At 36.5% G+C, this 17,809-nt stretch overlaps 1 protein-coding gene across 1 annotated transcript in view; it reads left to right on the top strand.

Annotated features, from left to right (window-relative positions):
• Window positions 1–17,809, top strand: part of BMP6 (bone morphogenetic protein 6) — a 251,761-nt gene that overhangs the window by 167,904 nt on the left and 66,048 nt on the right. The window lies entirely within an intron of this gene.

The raw sequence follows: 17,809 nt of genomic DNA, 5'->3' as shown, positions 1-17,809 counted from the left end.
TTCTCAGTCAGTAATATGAAGCATGTTATGACTTGGGTTTAAAATATGGATTTTAAGTTCAATTCAATAAACATTTATTAAACACATGCTATGTGTCAGGCATTGTGCTATATTCTGGGAATGCAAATAAGAAAAAGAAAGGCAGTTCCAGCTGGAGTGTGTGTGTGTGAGCATGTGTGTGAGAAAGACACCAGTACCCAGAATGGAGGCAGCTCATTCTTTAAGAGTTCAAACTAAGCAAAACTGTAGATGGAAAGTGAATAGTGATTTGCAAATTTCAGATCCTGCCCTCTATAAAGGTTAGCTTTGGGAAAAGTTTATTGCTCTACCCTATGTCTCCCCAATCAGAGGGCAGAAGTGACTGAGGGAGTTGGGAATGTGTTGAGCATCCAAGGCTGAGTTAAAGAGAATGAAGTGATGATTTCAAAGGAAAGAGATCCTGATCTTCTAGCCCAAAAGTATATGTGGTCCCATAATCAGAATAGGAAAAAGTTGGCAATAGACTAGCGGAGGTGAGTTGAAGATCTTGATTTCCTGATGTACAGCTAAAATTGGATTGCTCTGCTGGCTTGCTCAGTGGGTAAATTATACTATCCCAACTTCGACTGGAGATCTGGGCAATGCACTTCTGCTAGATTGCCCTTGTGGAAGTCCATGAAGCACCTTACAACTCCATCATTACAGAAGGACCTTAAGATAAAGTTTGTTGAGAGGGGTTAAATGATTATAAGACCTTGTGCTTATTGGTAGTTTTGATTTCTTTATCTGAAAATTGCCTATTCATGTCCCTTGCCCATTTATCAATTGGGGAATAGCTTGATTTTTTTTTGTACAATATTGAGTAATTAGACCTTTGTCAGAGTTTTTTGTTATAAATATTTTTCCCCATTTTGTTGATTCCCTTCTAATTTTGGTTGCATTGGTTTTGTTTGTTTAAAAACTTTTTAATTTAATGTAATCAAAATTATTTATTTTGCATTTTAAAATTTTTTTCTAACTTTTGCTTGGTTTAAAAAACTTTCCTTTCCCAGAGATCTGACAAGTATACTATTCTGTGTTCACCTAATTTACTTATAGTTTTCTTCTTTATATTCATGTCTATCACCCATTCTGAATTTATCTTGGTGTAGGGTGTGAGAAGTTGATCTAGACCTAATCTCTCTCATACTGCTTTCCAATTTTCCCAGCAGTTTTTGTCAAATAGTAGATTTTTGTCCCCAAAATTCTACATCTCTTATAATTAGAGAAATGCAAATCAAAACAACTCTGAGGTACCACCTCACACCTTGCATATCAGCTAACATGATAGCAAAGGAAAGTAATAAATGTTGGAGAGGATGTGGCAAAATTGGGACATTAATGCATTGCTGGTGGAGTTGTGAATTGACCCAACCATTCTGGATGGCAATTTAGAACTATGCCCAAAGGGCACTAAAAGACTATCTGCCCTTTTATCCAGCCATGCCACTGCTGGGTCTATACTCCAAAGAGATCATAAGGAAAAAGACATATACGAAAATATTTATAGCCATGCTCTTTGGAGTGGCAAAAAACTGGAAAATGAGGGTAGGCCCTTCAATTGGGGAATGGCTGAACAAACTGTGGCTTCTGCTGGTGATGGAAAACTATTGTGCCTTAATAATAGATACTTATATAAGAGTAGGGGGAGCCTAAGCCACTAGTTTAGTATTTCTAAATTAGTCGTCAGTCTATTCCTGCAGAGTTGATTGTTTTGGCTATAAGGAAAACAAGAATGATAGGTGAAACTTCTCTGTGACAGAACAGCATAGCTTTGAAGAATTTGTTCTTCCTTAGTAGCTTTTCCTGAATGTCTGCATTTGTAAGCCACTTTGTTGTATGTTTATCTGATAAATTTGTGTGCATGTGAGTTGTGTGATAGGTTAAGGAACTGACAATGCCACATCAGTGGTAGTTGTGTCAATAGTTCTTTCTGATCCCATTACTATTTGTTAATGGATGTCTTTGTCAAGAGGGAGAGAGAGAACATCCCAGGTAGAAGAAATAGTTTTAGCCAAGACAGAGGTGGGAAAGCATAGGTCAGAGAGTGGTACAGTTTGTCTGGGACATAGAATATATAGAGGGAAATAGTCACAAGTTTAGGATAGAAAAGGAAAATAGTCATACATTCATTTTGTAGTGCCTGAAATACTACACAAAGGAGTCTAAACTTTATTCAGTAAGGGAGCCACTGAAGATTTTTGGGTAAAGAATGGCATGAACAGAACTTTTCAGAAGAATAATTAGTGTGGTGGGGGGTTAGAGAATAGATTAAAGTAGTGAAGATGGTAGATGTAGGAAGATGTGTTAGTAAGATATTGCAGTATGATGAGGGAGATGGAGTGGATAGATTTGGAATGATTCAGATATAAGAAAAGGAACAGAGAGGAGTCAATGGAGAAGGAAAAGTCAAAGATAATCTCAAGATTTTCAACATGGAAGACTGAAAATCTTAACACATACTGATGGAAGTAGTGAAGTCAGAAGGAGTAACAATTTTTGATTGAGAAAATAATAGTCTGAACTACAGATTGAGAGGGGGATGCCAGTGCATCCAGGTAGTGTTGTTTGTAGGCAGTTGGAGAAGTGAATTTAGAGCTTTGGAGGCTGGAGATAGAGGTATCACATTCACCTGTATAGAGGCGATATTGAAATTATAGATGTGAAAGTGTGAAGAGAAAAAGAGTAGGAGAGAGCTAAAGATAGATCTTTGAGAAACACTTAATTTAAGGGTTAGTAAGATAATAAAGCAAAGGAAGAGCTGTTAGAAGGGTAGAAGGAAAACCAAATAAGTATGTCATCTTTTAAATTAAGGGAGGACCATAAATAATAGAATTACAGAATTAGAAGGAGCCAAGACTGTCTAGTTCTATCATATTAAAAAAATAATTCTTATTTCTAACTACATATAAGAAATTGGTCATTCTGCATTTACTTGAAGATCTCCACTATGGGGAATACACTATGTCCTGGGGCAGCCCATTCTAGCTTTGGAGAGCTCTGATTGTCAGGAAGCTTCTTCTCACCTCAAGGCTTAATTTTCTTCTTTGCAGACATTAAATCTATTTTGTTTAGCCCTGTTCTTCCTAGTTCTATCTTCTGGAGCCAAATAGAGTAGATCTAAAATATCCTGAATATGATAATCTTTCAAATACTTGAATATAACTGGTATAGTCCTCTGAACTATATCTCTTTCCAGGTAAATATGTTTAGCTCCCTTAAGCAATCCTCACATAAAATGAATTTGAGACCCTTACTCTTTGTTCTCTTCTTGACTCTAATTTTTCAATGACCCTCTAAATTATGTTGCTCAGAACTAAATAGGGGCAGCTGGGTAGCTCAGTGGATTGAGAGCCGGGCCTAGAGACAGGAGGTCCTAGGTTCAAATCTGACCTCAGACACTTCCTAGCTGTGTGACCCTGGGCAAGTCACTTGACCCCCATTGCCTTACCCTTACCACTCTTCTGCCTTGGAGCCAATTTTGGCTCCAAGACAGAAGGTAAGGGTTTAAAAAAAAGAAAAGAAAAAAAGAAAAAAAAAGAACTAAATACAGTGTTCTAGATACTTTCTGACCAAGGTAGAATGCAACAAGACTATAGTACCATATATTTATTCCTGGGAACTATGCCTATTTTCAGTCAGCCCAAGATCGCAATAACTTATTTTTTGCTACCATATTAAACTGCTGTTACACCCTAAATTTGCAGACCTTTTTCTGAATAAACTTTTGCCTAATCATGCCTTTCTCATTTGGCATCTGTGAACTCTGTTGTTTTAGACCCCAACTACATGACTTTACATTTGTCTCCATTAAATTTGATCAACCCATTGTCTTAGCCCATTTTGGATACTGACTATCATTGTATATTACTTATTTCTAATTTAGTGTCATCTGGAAATTTGATAAGGCTTTTTTCTATGTACATATCCAAACATTAATGAAATTATTAAATAGGAGAGGCCCCAAAACAGCTCCCTAAGATGCTTTTCTAGAGATCACTTCATGAATTAATGTTGAACTATTTATTATACAGTGGTTGTAGCCTTTAAAACTGGTCATTCAGGGGCAGCTGGGTAGCTCAGTGGATTGAGAGTCAGGCCTAGAGATGGGAGATCCTAGGTTCAAATCCGGTCTCAGACACTTTTCAGCTGTGTGACTCTGGGTAAGTCACTTGACCCCCATTGCCCACCCTTACCACTCTTCCACCTAGGAGCCAATACACAGAAGTTAAGTGTTTAAAATTAATTAATTAGTTAATTAATTAATAAAACTGGTCATTCAACTAGTGTTAATTCTAGCTCACTGTGCTGTCGTCTAGCCCATGTAGTTTTATTGTTTCTGTAAAAGTGGCTTGAAATATTTTACATCTTGATGAAAATGTTGGTCATCTCCATGCCTGCATTTCTCTAATCTACCAGATTAGTTATCTGGTCTATCAAAAAAGGGAATAAAATCAGCTTAGCATGACCTATTCTTGATAAAGCCATGTAGTGTTTGTGTGTGTGTTTATTTCTTCTTCCTTTTCTAGATATTTACAAAATATTCCTCTCTTAATGCATTCTAGAATTTTGATAGAGTGAAGAAATGCATTGATGCTCATTTCTCATTTCATTGCTTTTTCTTTCCCAAAGAGAATTTGCCTTTGGAATGAAAAGAACTGACAAAAAGTGCTGTCAGTCTTGATAACCCAAGATGAATAAAGAAGCTGTAAGAATTCACCAGTATGCACTTGTTGGATTCAAGTTTTTATTTTATTAGCTAATTAATTAATTTAGAATATTTTTCCATGGTTACATGATTCATGTTCTTTCCCTCTCCTTCTCCCTCCCCCTTCTCAGAGCTGATGAGCAATTCCACTGGGTTATACATGTATCATTGTTCAAAACCTATTTCCATGTTATCAATATTTGCAATAGAGTGATCATTTAAAGTCAAAATCCCCAATCATATCCCCATCAAACCACATGATTGATCATATATTTTTCTTTTGAATTTCTACTTCCAAAGTTGTTTCTCTGGATGTGGATAGCATTCTTTCTCACAAGTCCCTCTGGATTGTCCTGGATCATTGCATTGCTACTAATAGAGAAGTCCATTACATTTGATTGTGCCACAGTGTATCAGTCTCTGTGTACAGTGTTCTCCTGGTTCTGCTCATTTTTCTCTGCATCATGAATTCAAAATGTTTGACTCAACTGAACTCTTTAAATACCAAAAGAACTAGTAGATTGTGATTGATAAGCCCAGAATTGACAAAGATAGCACAGAATGAGAACAATTAATATAGAACTAGAGAAGAGCAGATATTGACATTTGAATTTTTTTTTAAGTAAGAGAATAAGGTCTTCAAACTGTCAGTGATCCCAACTTTGATTTATCATCTAATCCAGTGGTTCCCAAACTTTTTTGGCCTACTGCCCCCTTTCCAGAAAAAATATTACTTAGGTCCCCCTGTCACATACTATCACCACCCCCTTAGAGTTATTCACTGCCCCCAAATGCACCTGTGGCCATCATCGCCCCCCTGGATCGCTGCAGCACCCACCAGGGGGTGGTGGCACCCATTCTGGGAATCACTGATCTAATCCTTCAGTCACAAGCCTATCCCTATTTTAATCCTTCTCTTTTCCTATATTCCCCCCCATGCCTATGATTTAATCAATTAAGAGAATTCCCATTGAATAAACTTCCTCTACTGATGAAGGCTGACACCTACTTTGCAATTTAAAATCTTTAGTCACTTATCCAAGGTTACACAGCTAGTATGGGTCAGAGATTTCTAACTTTAAAATTGGTTCTCTATCCCCTACCATAGCTACCTTTTCTTTCCCTGATAAAACTTTAAAATGTAAAAATCTTTTTTTCTGGTCCTTTCCTTGCTTTGCCAGTCTCATCCTGAAGTTGTCACTCCTAACTCTACCTTGTCATACTTCTTTATTCATACTGCTAATTACCCTTGCTTCCATCTTCTTTACATAGTCTTTTAAATCTAAGTTGGTTGTGTATGTATATGTTTTACATATATATATATAAATATACATATATAGAGAGAACATATATACACATCTGTATATATACATATATATACACACATATATATTTCTCTTTTATTTTCATTTTTCTTCCTAATTAAGAGGAATTTCCCCCTTTTTATAATCTTCTTCCAAATATTATTCCGAAATAAAAAATCTGAAGATGGTGACTTAATAGCAGCAAAAACTGCCACTCTGACAGTTCTTCCAAACCAATCTTAAAAAGTGCCTCAAAACAGCAGGTGTCAAAAACCAATAGCAAGATTGAGAGAAGGGGATATCTTGAGGAAAACAACATGAAAGGTAGGTATAGAGAGTCTATTTCCATGGGATAAGGTGGAACCAGAAATAAAATTGCACACAGAGGAGTACTGGCCCCCATGGACTGCACTAGTCATAAGCCAACTGGGCATAGGACAACTTCTAGTTCCCAGAATCTTGCCTACAACAACAACAGAACACCCCATACCTCGTCCCCACTCCCTTACATCCCAAGCCCTGGTGTAGCCCAGAAGTCCAAAATGCTTGGCCCTTTCAAACCTGCACTGCAGGTGAATCCCTAGCCCCATGACAAAATATCTCAGAGTGCTGAGTCCTGCAAGTCATCAGCAGAGGACTGACTTAGCAGCCTTCAGAATTCTCAGTTCATAGGCAAAAAAAAGGCCAGAAAAATAAGCAAACAACAAAAGAAACACCTTACCATAGAAAGTGTCTATGGAGACAAAGAACAAGACACAGAGTCAATAGGGGATGCTGAGATCCAAGCAACCATATGCAAAACTTCAAAGAAAAATGGGAATTGTTCTCAGGCGCTAGAATAACTCAAAAAAGAATTCAAAAATCAAATAAGAGAGGTGGAAGAAAAATTGGGAAAAGAAATGAAAGGAATGGAAAAAGAAAATAATAGCTTAAAAAGCAAAATTGGTCAACTAGAAAAAAGAACAAAAATTCAGTGAGGAAAAGAGTTTTCTACAAAACAGAACCAACTCAAAAAAGAGGCAAAAAAAATCCAATGAAGAAAAGGGTTCCATGAACAGTAGAATGCACCAAATAGAAAAGGAGGATCAAGAGGTCATAGGAGAAATTCATTCTTAAAAATTAGAGGGGCAGCTGGGTAGCTCAGTGGATTGAGAGCCAGGCCTAGAGACGGGAGGTCCTAGGTTCAAATCCGGCCTCAGACACTTCCCAGCTGTGTGACCCTGGGCAAGTCACTTGACCCCCATTGCCCACCCTTACCACTTTTCCACTTAGGAGCCAATACACAGAAGTTAAGGGTTTAAAAAAAAAAAAACAAAAAAAAATTAGAATTGGGCAAATAAAAGAAAATTACTTCATGAGACATCAAGAAACAATAAAACAAAATTTAAAAAATGAAAAAATAGAAGAAAATATGAAATATCTCATTGAAGAAACAACTGACCTGGAAAATAGATCCAAGAGAGACAATCTAAGTATAATTGGACTACCTGAAAGTCATGATAACAAAAAAGTTTAGACATCATGTTATAAAAAATAATTAACAAAGAAAACTGCCCTGATATCACAATTTATTCAAGCATTCCCCAACTGAGAGACATCTCTTTCATTTCCATTTCTTTGCCACCACAAAAAAAAAATCAGCTATAAATATTTTTGTACAAACAGGTCCTTTCCCATTTTTTTTATCTCTTTAGGATAGAGATCTAGTAGTGCTATTACTATATCAAAAGGTATGCATTCCTTTATAGCCCTTTGAGCATAATTCCAAATTGCCCTTCAGAATGTTAGGATCAGTTCATAACTCCACCAACAATGCAATAGTGTCCCAATTATGCAACATCACCACCAATGTTTAACATTTTCCTTTACTGTCATATTAGTCAATCTGATGGGTGTGAAGTAGTACCTCAGAGTTATTTTAATTTGCATTTCTCTAATCAAGAGGGACTTACAACATTTTTCATATAATTATTAATAGCTTTGATTTCTTTATCTGAAAACTGCCTATTCATATCCTTTGACCACTTATCAATTGGGGAATGATTTGGATTCTTATAAAGTTGACTTGGTTCTTTATATACTTGAGAAATTAGATCTTTATCAGAGAAATTTGTTATAAAATTTTTTCCCAGTTTGTTCTTTCCTTTCTAGCAAGCTACATTGTTTTTTTTGTATAAAAGCTTTTTAATTTAATTTAATTTTAATTTAATATAGATAAAGTCATTCCTCAATTGATAAGTGGTCAAAGGATATGCCAACCATTCTAGAGGGTAGTTTGGAATTATGCCCAAAGGGCTATAAAAGAATGCATACCCCTTTATCCAGTAATACCAATACAATGATCCAGGACAATTCTAAGGGACTTAGGAAAAAAGAATGCTACCCATCTCTAGAGAAAGAACTATTGGAATAGGAATGCAGATGAAAGTATATAATTTAGCACATGTTTGTTTCAGAATGTGTTTTGGAATTTTGGTTTTATTAGTGTAAGTTTTAAATTTAGGTTTTTTACTAAGAGAGTTATAAAGTAATATCGTGGTCACTGATTTTAAAATATTGTAGCTTAAGTCAAAATGACTTTTAACAACTTTTATTTATAAAGAGGTAGAAAGAGTGAAAGTGTAAAATGTAGGTAAAGAGACAGATTTCTGATTTCTCACAAGCCTACCAGTCCTTCTCTAGTGAAGTACAGCTCAGCATCTCCACATAAATTCCCCAGTAATCCTCAGCCAGAAGTCCTGGTGGTGTCTTCAGCCAGAGTTCCAACAATGCAGCTTCCTCCAAAGCCAAGGCAGGAATCTCAGCCAATCTCTCCAAATGCCAGGAAAGGAATGAATTCCTAGATCATGCTGGTCTCTTCTTTTATGCTCCTTTTTCCTCATCACTACTTGTCACTCCCCCTTCTTCATAGAAACCACTGGCAGTCTTTCAATTTGCCTAGCACTGCCCAAGGGCAGGGTGGTGGTGGACAGTGGCCTTTGGAGGTATGACCTTACTCTAATAAGTGACTTGTGAACTTAATGATAAGTAGGGGTACTTTAAATTCTTGATTTGTTTAGCTAAAGATAGACAAGGGGAGAGTTAATCCTATCTTCCCATTAGATTATTCACTTAAAAAATGAATAATATAGAAATATGTTTTGACTGATAATACCCAGAATGAATTGATTGCCAGCCCTTGGAAGGAGAAGGGAAGAAGGGAGGGACACAATTTGGATAATATAACTTTTTAAATAAAAATTTTTCAGAATTTTGTTATTAACAGTTTTTCATACATCTTGGGCAGAATACTCTTATAGAATTTAAGTTCAAAGAATATTACCTATCTTTCCTCAGAAGGTTCAAAGGATATAAGATTGGAAGGTATCTTATCAATAGCAAAATCCAGCCCATTTATTTTATAAATAAGGAAACTGTAACTTAGAGAATTTAAAAGGCTTGCCTACTTACTCACAGGGCAGTGAAGGGACACAGTGCATAGAGTGCTGGGGCTGGAGTCAGGAAGATTCATTTTCCCCAAGTTCAATTCTGGTTTTAGACACTAGCTGGGTGACCCTGGGCAAGTCACTTACCCTTCTTTATCTAAGTTTCTTTCATTTGTAAAAGGAACTTGAGAAGGAAATAATAAATTATTCTAGTATCTTTGCCAAGAAAACTTCAAATGGGGTCATGAACGGGATATGATTGAATAACAACCACTTTCTCACAACTAAGTAAATAAAAAGACACATAGGAAGCATTTACTATGAACCAAGCACTAGTCTAAATGCTGGGAATAACAATAAAAATTTAAGAAAGCCTTTCCTTAAGAAGCTTTTCTTATAATGGGAGAAGAACACATATATAGGGAAGGTATAGTTGGAAGTGAATTTGGCAGAAAGTTCACACACAGGATTCTGGGATGTCTGGGAAGTGGTATGGTAGCCTAGTTTTAGGCAATCTAAGGCAAAAGCTTATCTATTAGCACCCTAGGTTCCACAGGTGGGAAGTCTAGGTTCTAATGAGAGGCAGAGAAGGACCAAAAATCTGGAAGCATAGTTTGGATATTGCCAGAAAGAAAAACATTATCTATGTAGCATGAAGAAAACCATATATGCCAGGCTTAGGAATTATTAATTAGATGTAACATAAATCTATATACTAATTTTTTCTCCAGATCATTTAGGAAGAATAGACCACTAGTAAAAGGCTTGGAAATGAAATAGTAGAAAATATGTTTCATTCTCTTCCTACTCGAATGTAATTATCTTTTTATATTTGATATCGTTATTGAAAAGAAATTAGAACAATGGACCTGATCAGTCTATTAGATAATGAGCTTCTTGATGGCAGTTGCTGTCTTTGGCCTTTCTTTATATTACCAGAACTTAACACAGTGTATGGAATTTACTTGACACAATATTTATTAACTGTTATTGACTGATAATTATAAGGGTAGAGTGTGTGTGTGTGTGTGTGTGTGAGAGAGAGAGAGAGAGAGAGAGAGAGAGAGAGAGAGAGAGAGAGAGAGAGAGAGAGAGAGAGAGAGAGAGAGAAAACAGAGTTAAGATTGAAACCTAGATTTTTACTCCAAATGCAGAGCTCTTTTTGAGTAGACCATGCATTTATTCTAAAGGAGGGAGTGGTCAGCAGTTTCAATTACTACAAAAGACTCAAGCAATTTGAGGTCTAAAAAAAAGCCATTGGATTTGGTGCTGGGGAGATGATATAACATGCTTATTACCAGAAAACTATCCCTCCATTCCTTAGTCATTCTTGGGCTACTGTAATGGAGCCATAAGAGAAAGAATAAAGGATAATGCATTTGTGCTAAATGATATGATTTCATTTGGACAAGGGGTGAATAGAAAGAGCCACAGAATCCACAGAATTTTAAATCTGAAAAGAGACTTAGAGATCATACAGTTCAATATTCTTTTTTTTATAGATAAATATACTAAGACTTAGAGAGATCTATTCAGTCATGTCTTACTCTTCATGACCCCTTTAAAAATTTTTTTATTTAATTGATTAAGAAAATTTTTCCATGGTTCCATGATTCATGTTTTTCTCTCACCTCCTCCTACCCCCCTCCCATAGCCAAAGCACAATTCCATTGGGTTTTACATGTGTCATTGAGCAAAACCTATTTCCGTATTATTGATATTTGCACTAGAGTGATCTTTAAGAGTCTACATCCCTAATTATATCCTCATCAACCCATGTGGTCAAGCAGTTGTTTTCCTTCTGTATTTTTATTCATGACCCCTTTTCTGGAGTTTTCTTGGCAAAGATATTAGACTGGTTTGCTATTTCCTTCTCCAGCTCATTTTATAGAAGGGAAATTTTAGGCAAAAAGGATTAAGTGACTTACTTACCCAGGGATTTCATAGGTAGAAAGTGTCTGAGGTCAGATTTGAACTCAGGAATATGAGTCTTCCTTACTCCAGGTCCAACACTCTATCCATAGTGCCAGTCAGCTGCTCCAAGAGAAGTTAAGTGACTGTAAATCCAAATATCACTTTCAGCAAGAGACCTTTCTTAATTTTCCCCAATGATAGTGCCTTCCCTCTGAGTTTTCCTTTCATTTATCCTGTCTATACCTTTTGGGCACACAGTTGTTTACATGTTGTTTCTCCCACTAGAATGTAATCAATCTCCTAGAAGGTACTATGGTGCTTTTAGGGGCAGCTAAGTGGTACATTGGATAGAGTCTGGACCTGGAGTCAAGAAGCCTGGAATTCAAATCTAGCCTCAAACACTAGTGTGTGGTCCTGGACAAATCACTTAACCTTTGTTTGCCTCAGTTTCCTCAACTATAAAATGAGGATAAAAAGCACCTACCTCCCAGGTTTGATGTGAGGATCAAATGAGATAATATTTGTAAAGTGCTTAGCTCAGTGTTAGTACATAGTAGGTTCTACATAAATGCTTTCTCCTTTTTTTTCCCTTTCCCATTTTGCCACTGTCCTTTTATGTCCCCATGGCATCTTAGCATGGTGCCTGACACATAGGAAGCACTCGCTAAATGTTTGTTAAGTGACACAGCTAGTATGTTAATTCTTAATCAGAGGAAGTACACTCTGAATCAATTCTTTACTAATATTTTCTTTGAGTCTTCAATAATATAGCTTGATTGGAAGCAGCTTGTCATATAATCAGTCCTAAATTCATTTTTCATGAAAGAAGCTTTGCCATGGCAAAGGTGGGAGGTCAATGTCCTTTGAAGACTGTAGCTTTGGAGCTCCATAATTTGTTTAAATATATTGTTTTCATGCTTGGTGGACAACAGCTTCAAGTTGTGCTCAGAAAACACTAGTGTTGGGGGTCTTGTATGTGTCTTGTTTTTTTCTTTCTTTTCTTTTCTTCCTTTTTCTTGTTCTTTTTAAAGAACGGCCAACATAACGTTCTGAAAGTTCATGTAGAGCCATAGCCAACAAAAAACAGCTGCTTTGCGCTGAAAATGGTTGTGTTATACTTCCTTGGGGCCAGAAGCATGTTTGGAAAGTAATATAAAAGCCTCAATTGTCCTAACTTTTGATGATACTCTGCTACAGAAGAGCTCATAGCTTCCCTGGATTCTAGGACAGGAGCTTCTGACTTTTTTGTGCATGAGAGAGGGGAAACACTAGGAGAATAACATACTTGTGTAGAGCTCCAACTTGTAAGAAAGGAAAGGGTTTTCTTCTGTTATCTCTTCTAGGCCAGGAAGTTCTGGGCCTAGAGCCGAGGCATCCCACTGTCTCTTAAGAGTTCTTCCAAAAGGTTGTCCAACTTTAACTCCGGGCCTCTTCCCTCGGTGTGGAAGGGTTTGATCTTTCCACCTGCACCATCTTGGGGTGTCTTGGCTGAAAACTACTGAGAGGGCTGTGAGGAAATCTATTTTCTTTTCTCATCTTTGTTTAACTTATATTTGTGGTATTTGATGGATTAAATGTGCTTAGCATATGTTTGGTTTTGTTACAAAATAGTCCACCTCCTTTAAAAAGAAAAAAAAAAAAAAGGAAATTCAGGTTGTAAAGTGCTGAATCACATACCCAGCTGGGACAGATGGAATGACATCATGGGGTCTCTAGTATAAAAGACAGATCAGAAAACTTGATTAGGGAGGGCTGGAGAAAGTTGTACTGTAGGTTAATGGAGGTTATCAGTGGAAAAGCTAATTGGTTTAGAAGATAAGCAACAGACCAAGTGAACTTCAGGCCTATACCCAGATATGTGTATTCATGGTAATAAGGAAGTATTGTTGTGACATTTAACCGTTTAGTTTCTGAGATAATAAGCTGGCATGGAGAAGACAGAACATTTGAAAGGGTCTAAGGCATGTAGGTAGGGATGTGCAAAAGCCAGCACAAACACGCTCTGTTGGAGAGACATTTGTTCATTTTCAATGTGAACATTTATACCTCAGAAATCAGCAGATGTTACAAATCAGGACTTAATTATTACTTTGTGGATTATCTAGACTTAAGAAAGTCTAGATGAGAAAATGTTAATAATGGAGATTAAGCTTTAAAGTGTTGAGCATGCATTTTTCCCCAAGAGAGCCAGTTGTTAAACATTTATCAACTCATCCCTGTCTACACATAAGGTTAGCATTAATAAATGTAATGGCTCAAATTGGAAGTATAGCATAAGGTTTGGAAAGCTAGAAAGTACCTTTAATATCAATGAATCATATTCCCTTTTCTTACAGGTGAGAAAATTGAGGCACTAAAGTGCCATGACTTACACAAGGTCACCCAGGTTGTAAATGGAATAGCAGCTATTCCAACCTAAATTGAACTGTTTCGATATGCTTTCCTGTTCATGGTTTAGTATAGTATGCTTTTGTAACTTTGAAATTAATTTTCTTCTAAATTATATTGTACTTTTCTCACATTTAAAAGTCTATTGGTACAATTTTTGTAATTTCCATTATATTTCTTTAAGAAAACGCTAGTAAAAGGTAGAGTAGTATATTTATTTTTTTAGGTTTTTTTCCCCTTTCATTCCCAAAGAATACTCAAAAGCTGCCTTCCGTTTGCTAATCTAAAGGAACATCACTTATTGTTCAGTGACGGGATTGACTTATAGTTGCATATTACCTTTTTGCGACTTCCTACAAGGATATTCTTGATGAAGAAGATAGCTCTCAATCTATGTTCTTATGAACTTCTCTAAGATTTGTTTCTTAAATTACTGATTGACAATATGGCTTCATGTCTTCCCTGAATTCGAGTAGACCTTGTTGCCAACTTATAATTTTGATTTGAGGCTTTGCATGTACATGTTGTGGAGTTATTCTTTCTTTGGGGCTGTGTCTTGGTCATCCCTGGCTTCATAAAAAGCCTTTTTATTGCAAATATCTGATTTGCTTGTTTGCTCGTTTTTTACCAAACTCACTTAATCATTTTGGAATTTTATGTTGGAGTTGAGCTCTGCACAGTTCTGGAGGAATACTGAGGACCTTGCTTGAGCCTGTTTTGTTTTGTTTTTTTTTTTATTCTCAGGTCTTGCTGCTATTTTCTCTTATATTGAATATTGTCTGCATTGATCTCAAGGCTAGCTAACTCAACACAGAGTTATAAACCTCCAGCCCACTCTAAGCTGACAGATCTAGAGCAAAGTCTGACCCTCTTCTTCCTGTTTTGAGATTTATAGGCTCCTGACCTTTTGGTAATTCAGGGTCAGAAGGATAGAACTGCCCTCACTGACCTGTGTTCTAAGCTCTTTTCTTGTTGCTCATCTGCAACTCCTAACTTGGGCCAAGGAGTTGAATCTAAGATCTTGCTCTGGGATCATGGCCTGTGACACTGTTGCTTACTTATTGTTGCCCAGGCCCTATAGGACTGATCCTTGCCTGGTACCCATCCTCATCCCCTTGCCCAGATAGGTCTCTAAAGGGTCCTTACTTTACTATGTAGCTGCAGGTCCCAACACAGTCCTTTCCTGCAAAGTTCTGTGTGGTACATCCTTGCTGGAGGCTCTTCCCCAATCTTTGCAGGTCTATAGATGTCTTCTTATGTGGATCTAGTCTGGAAATTTTGATTTCTCTTTGGATTTCCCACTATTTGGTTGATGCTCTTCAATCTTTGGACTTTGTACACATACATGCACACATGCAATATATTCATATATAATATAAATAATTATATAATCATATAAATATAATATATATCATATATCATATGTGTGTGCATATATATCCATATTTAAAGAAGACATTTTTACTTACATTCTAAGAGGAGGAAAAGAAACAGATATCCCCTTAGAATCCTAATGTCATCAAGGGATTTATAGAGGGAATTAAGTAATAAGAACCTGAGGGTATTTTTGTTATGATTTTGGGAAAAAAATATATGGAAAGGGGAAAAGGGATATAGTAGATAGTGAAGAAAGGTGGAGAAATGAAAGGAAATGTTACTATTTCACATAGTCTGGTTGGGTATACATGTAGAAGAAGAGAGAAGTGGAACAGCAGTCATTAAGACTTCATTTTCATATGACTCAGTCTCAGGAGAGCAGAATATATACATATCCACAAGGAGTGTGGTATCAAAGTACATTCAGCTCAAAAGGAAAAGAGTAAGGAACTGGAAAGGGAGTGGGATAAGATGGCATATACACTCATGGAGAAATAAATCATAAGTAAAACAAACTTCAACCTCAGAGGTAGATTGTGAAGAGGATTTTGAAAGGAAAGAAAGAAATGTTAAGAAACCATGATTGGTATCTGGGTAAAGGGAATAAAGTTCAGAGGAGCAGACATACATCACCTCATCTAGAAAGAATTTATTAAGCACCTACTATGTGCCAGGCACAGAGATATAAAGAAAGGAAAGAGATATGTTCTCAGAAGAGGTCACAAATAATGAAGGAATGTGCTGACCACACCCTCTCTTACTATTCTTTTTTTTCTTTGTAAAGAGAAGAACAAAGGGCAAACAAAGAATGGACTAAAATATAAGAGAAGAAGGTGGAGGAAGATATCCAATTAAAGATCATAACTGAACTTTCATGGAATGAATTCACCCATAAAACAGAAAAGGATAGCAGAATGGATTAGAAAAAGACATGACCCATGTGGGAATTTGTTTTACTTAACTATACATATTTGTTAAAGGATTCTGTTTTTCTTTTGTTTTCATTTGAGGAAGGAGAAACTCCACCCAAATGAGAGGAAAACCAGAAAGAAGGCCAGAAGGAATTGCAAACAATCAGGACAGATTTGAAAATTATTTGTTGAATGTATTAACTCTGCTTATAAAGAAAAAGCAAACTCTATTTAAGAGATTCATAGGTTCATGAACAATCCCCTCTTTCTGTTCTACAGTGTAAATGGAAATGCTAATTTTATTTGGTATTGAAGTTCAGAATTTTTAAAAAATTATATAAAGAAATACAGTTGAATTTGTGAGAACCAGAATGGCACACATCACTGCTGTGGGCAGAGTCAAATTATAAAATATATGAGAACCAGGGTAAATCACACTGTGGGATTTATACCCTTTCGATGATTTTATACAGGTGAAATCGGGTTAAAATGAACATTAAGGAGGGCCTTAAAAGGAGGTCATGAAAGGGCAATATGTAGCCCAAGGGAGGTCACTGCTCAGTTGCCAGTCAGTAGCAACCACAGGACCTGCCCAAAGTGTGAGGCTTCCATTAATTGCCCTAATTTTCCCTATCCTACACTGAGCTGTGGTTGTAGGTTTTGGCAATGTTTAGACTACTGCAGGCGGTATTTCAATAGACTGCTTTCATAGCTCTTAATGCTTGTTGACAGTCAACCCACGAAGTTAAGGTTAAACTGGCTAAAAAGAATAGTACCTTGTTACATCAATCTCAGAGATGGGTTTGGCTCTGGACTAGCCCCAGAAATGAAAGTATGGAGCTGAAATGGTCTAAGCCTACGGAGGCTGTCCTAAAGAGCTACAGACTACCAGAGTGTCCTGGAACCAGCCCTTTTAATGAAGCAGAGAGCTACTAATCCCTTTTGGAGAAGAAGCATTGTATGTTGGGGGGAAACACTGGATTTGTAGTTGAAGATCCAGATTCAAACCTTAACTCCATGTGTGGTGCTCATTTATTTCCTCTTTCTTTCTGCTCCATCAAGAAGCTAAATTCCCTGCCCCAGCCCAGTTTCTAATGACCAGATGGAAAAGAAACCTAGACTAGGTGTCAGGAATCTTAGGTTCAAATCTCAGTTTAGCTAGTAAACTATCTGTATAGCCTTGGGCAGGTCCTTTGACTTCTACAGGCAAAGTTCTCTCATCTCTAAGTAGAAGAGCTGACCTGACGAGTCAGTTCAACTTGCTAAAGTTATCCCCTTGATGGGTGTGAATATCTTCTTCAACCATATCACCTTGAAAATGATTTATCAAGACTTTAGAGCTTTGATTATGTGGGGAGAATTCTGATTATACTCTATACATAAATTTCCACATTCTGTAAGTTTCAGGATATGGGTGAACTTGGATGGGGAAAAATTGCATCTTTATTTTTTACTAACTGCTAAAATATAGCATTAACAACTATATTCCTCTAATTATTTATATATGTCTTTATTTTGTTTTGTATAATGTTTTGTAACTGTTCAAAAAGTTCCTTGGCAGGTAGAGTCAAATATTTTATATTTTATATAGAAAATTTAAATGGAAGTTCTCTTTTTATCTTTTCCTGCTGGATTTTCTCAATAATATACAGAGATGATACTGTGTATGTTTTTATTTTAGATCCTTCAACTTTGCTGCAGTTGTCAATTTTTTTCAGTTAGATTTTTTTTGTTGACTCTCTAGGGTTCTTCAAGTAAGCCATT

Source organism: Gracilinanus agilis, chromosome 1, assembly GCF_016433145.1.
Source record: "Gracilinanus agilis isolate LMUSP501 chromosome 1, AgileGrace, whole genome shotgun sequence".
NCBI classification, from domain to species: domain Eukaryota; kingdom Metazoa; phylum Chordata; class Mammalia; order Didelphimorphia; family Didelphidae; genus Gracilinanus; species Gracilinanus agilis.
Note: the sequence above shows the minus strand (reverse complement) of the source record. Positions and strands in the feature narration are given on the sequence as shown.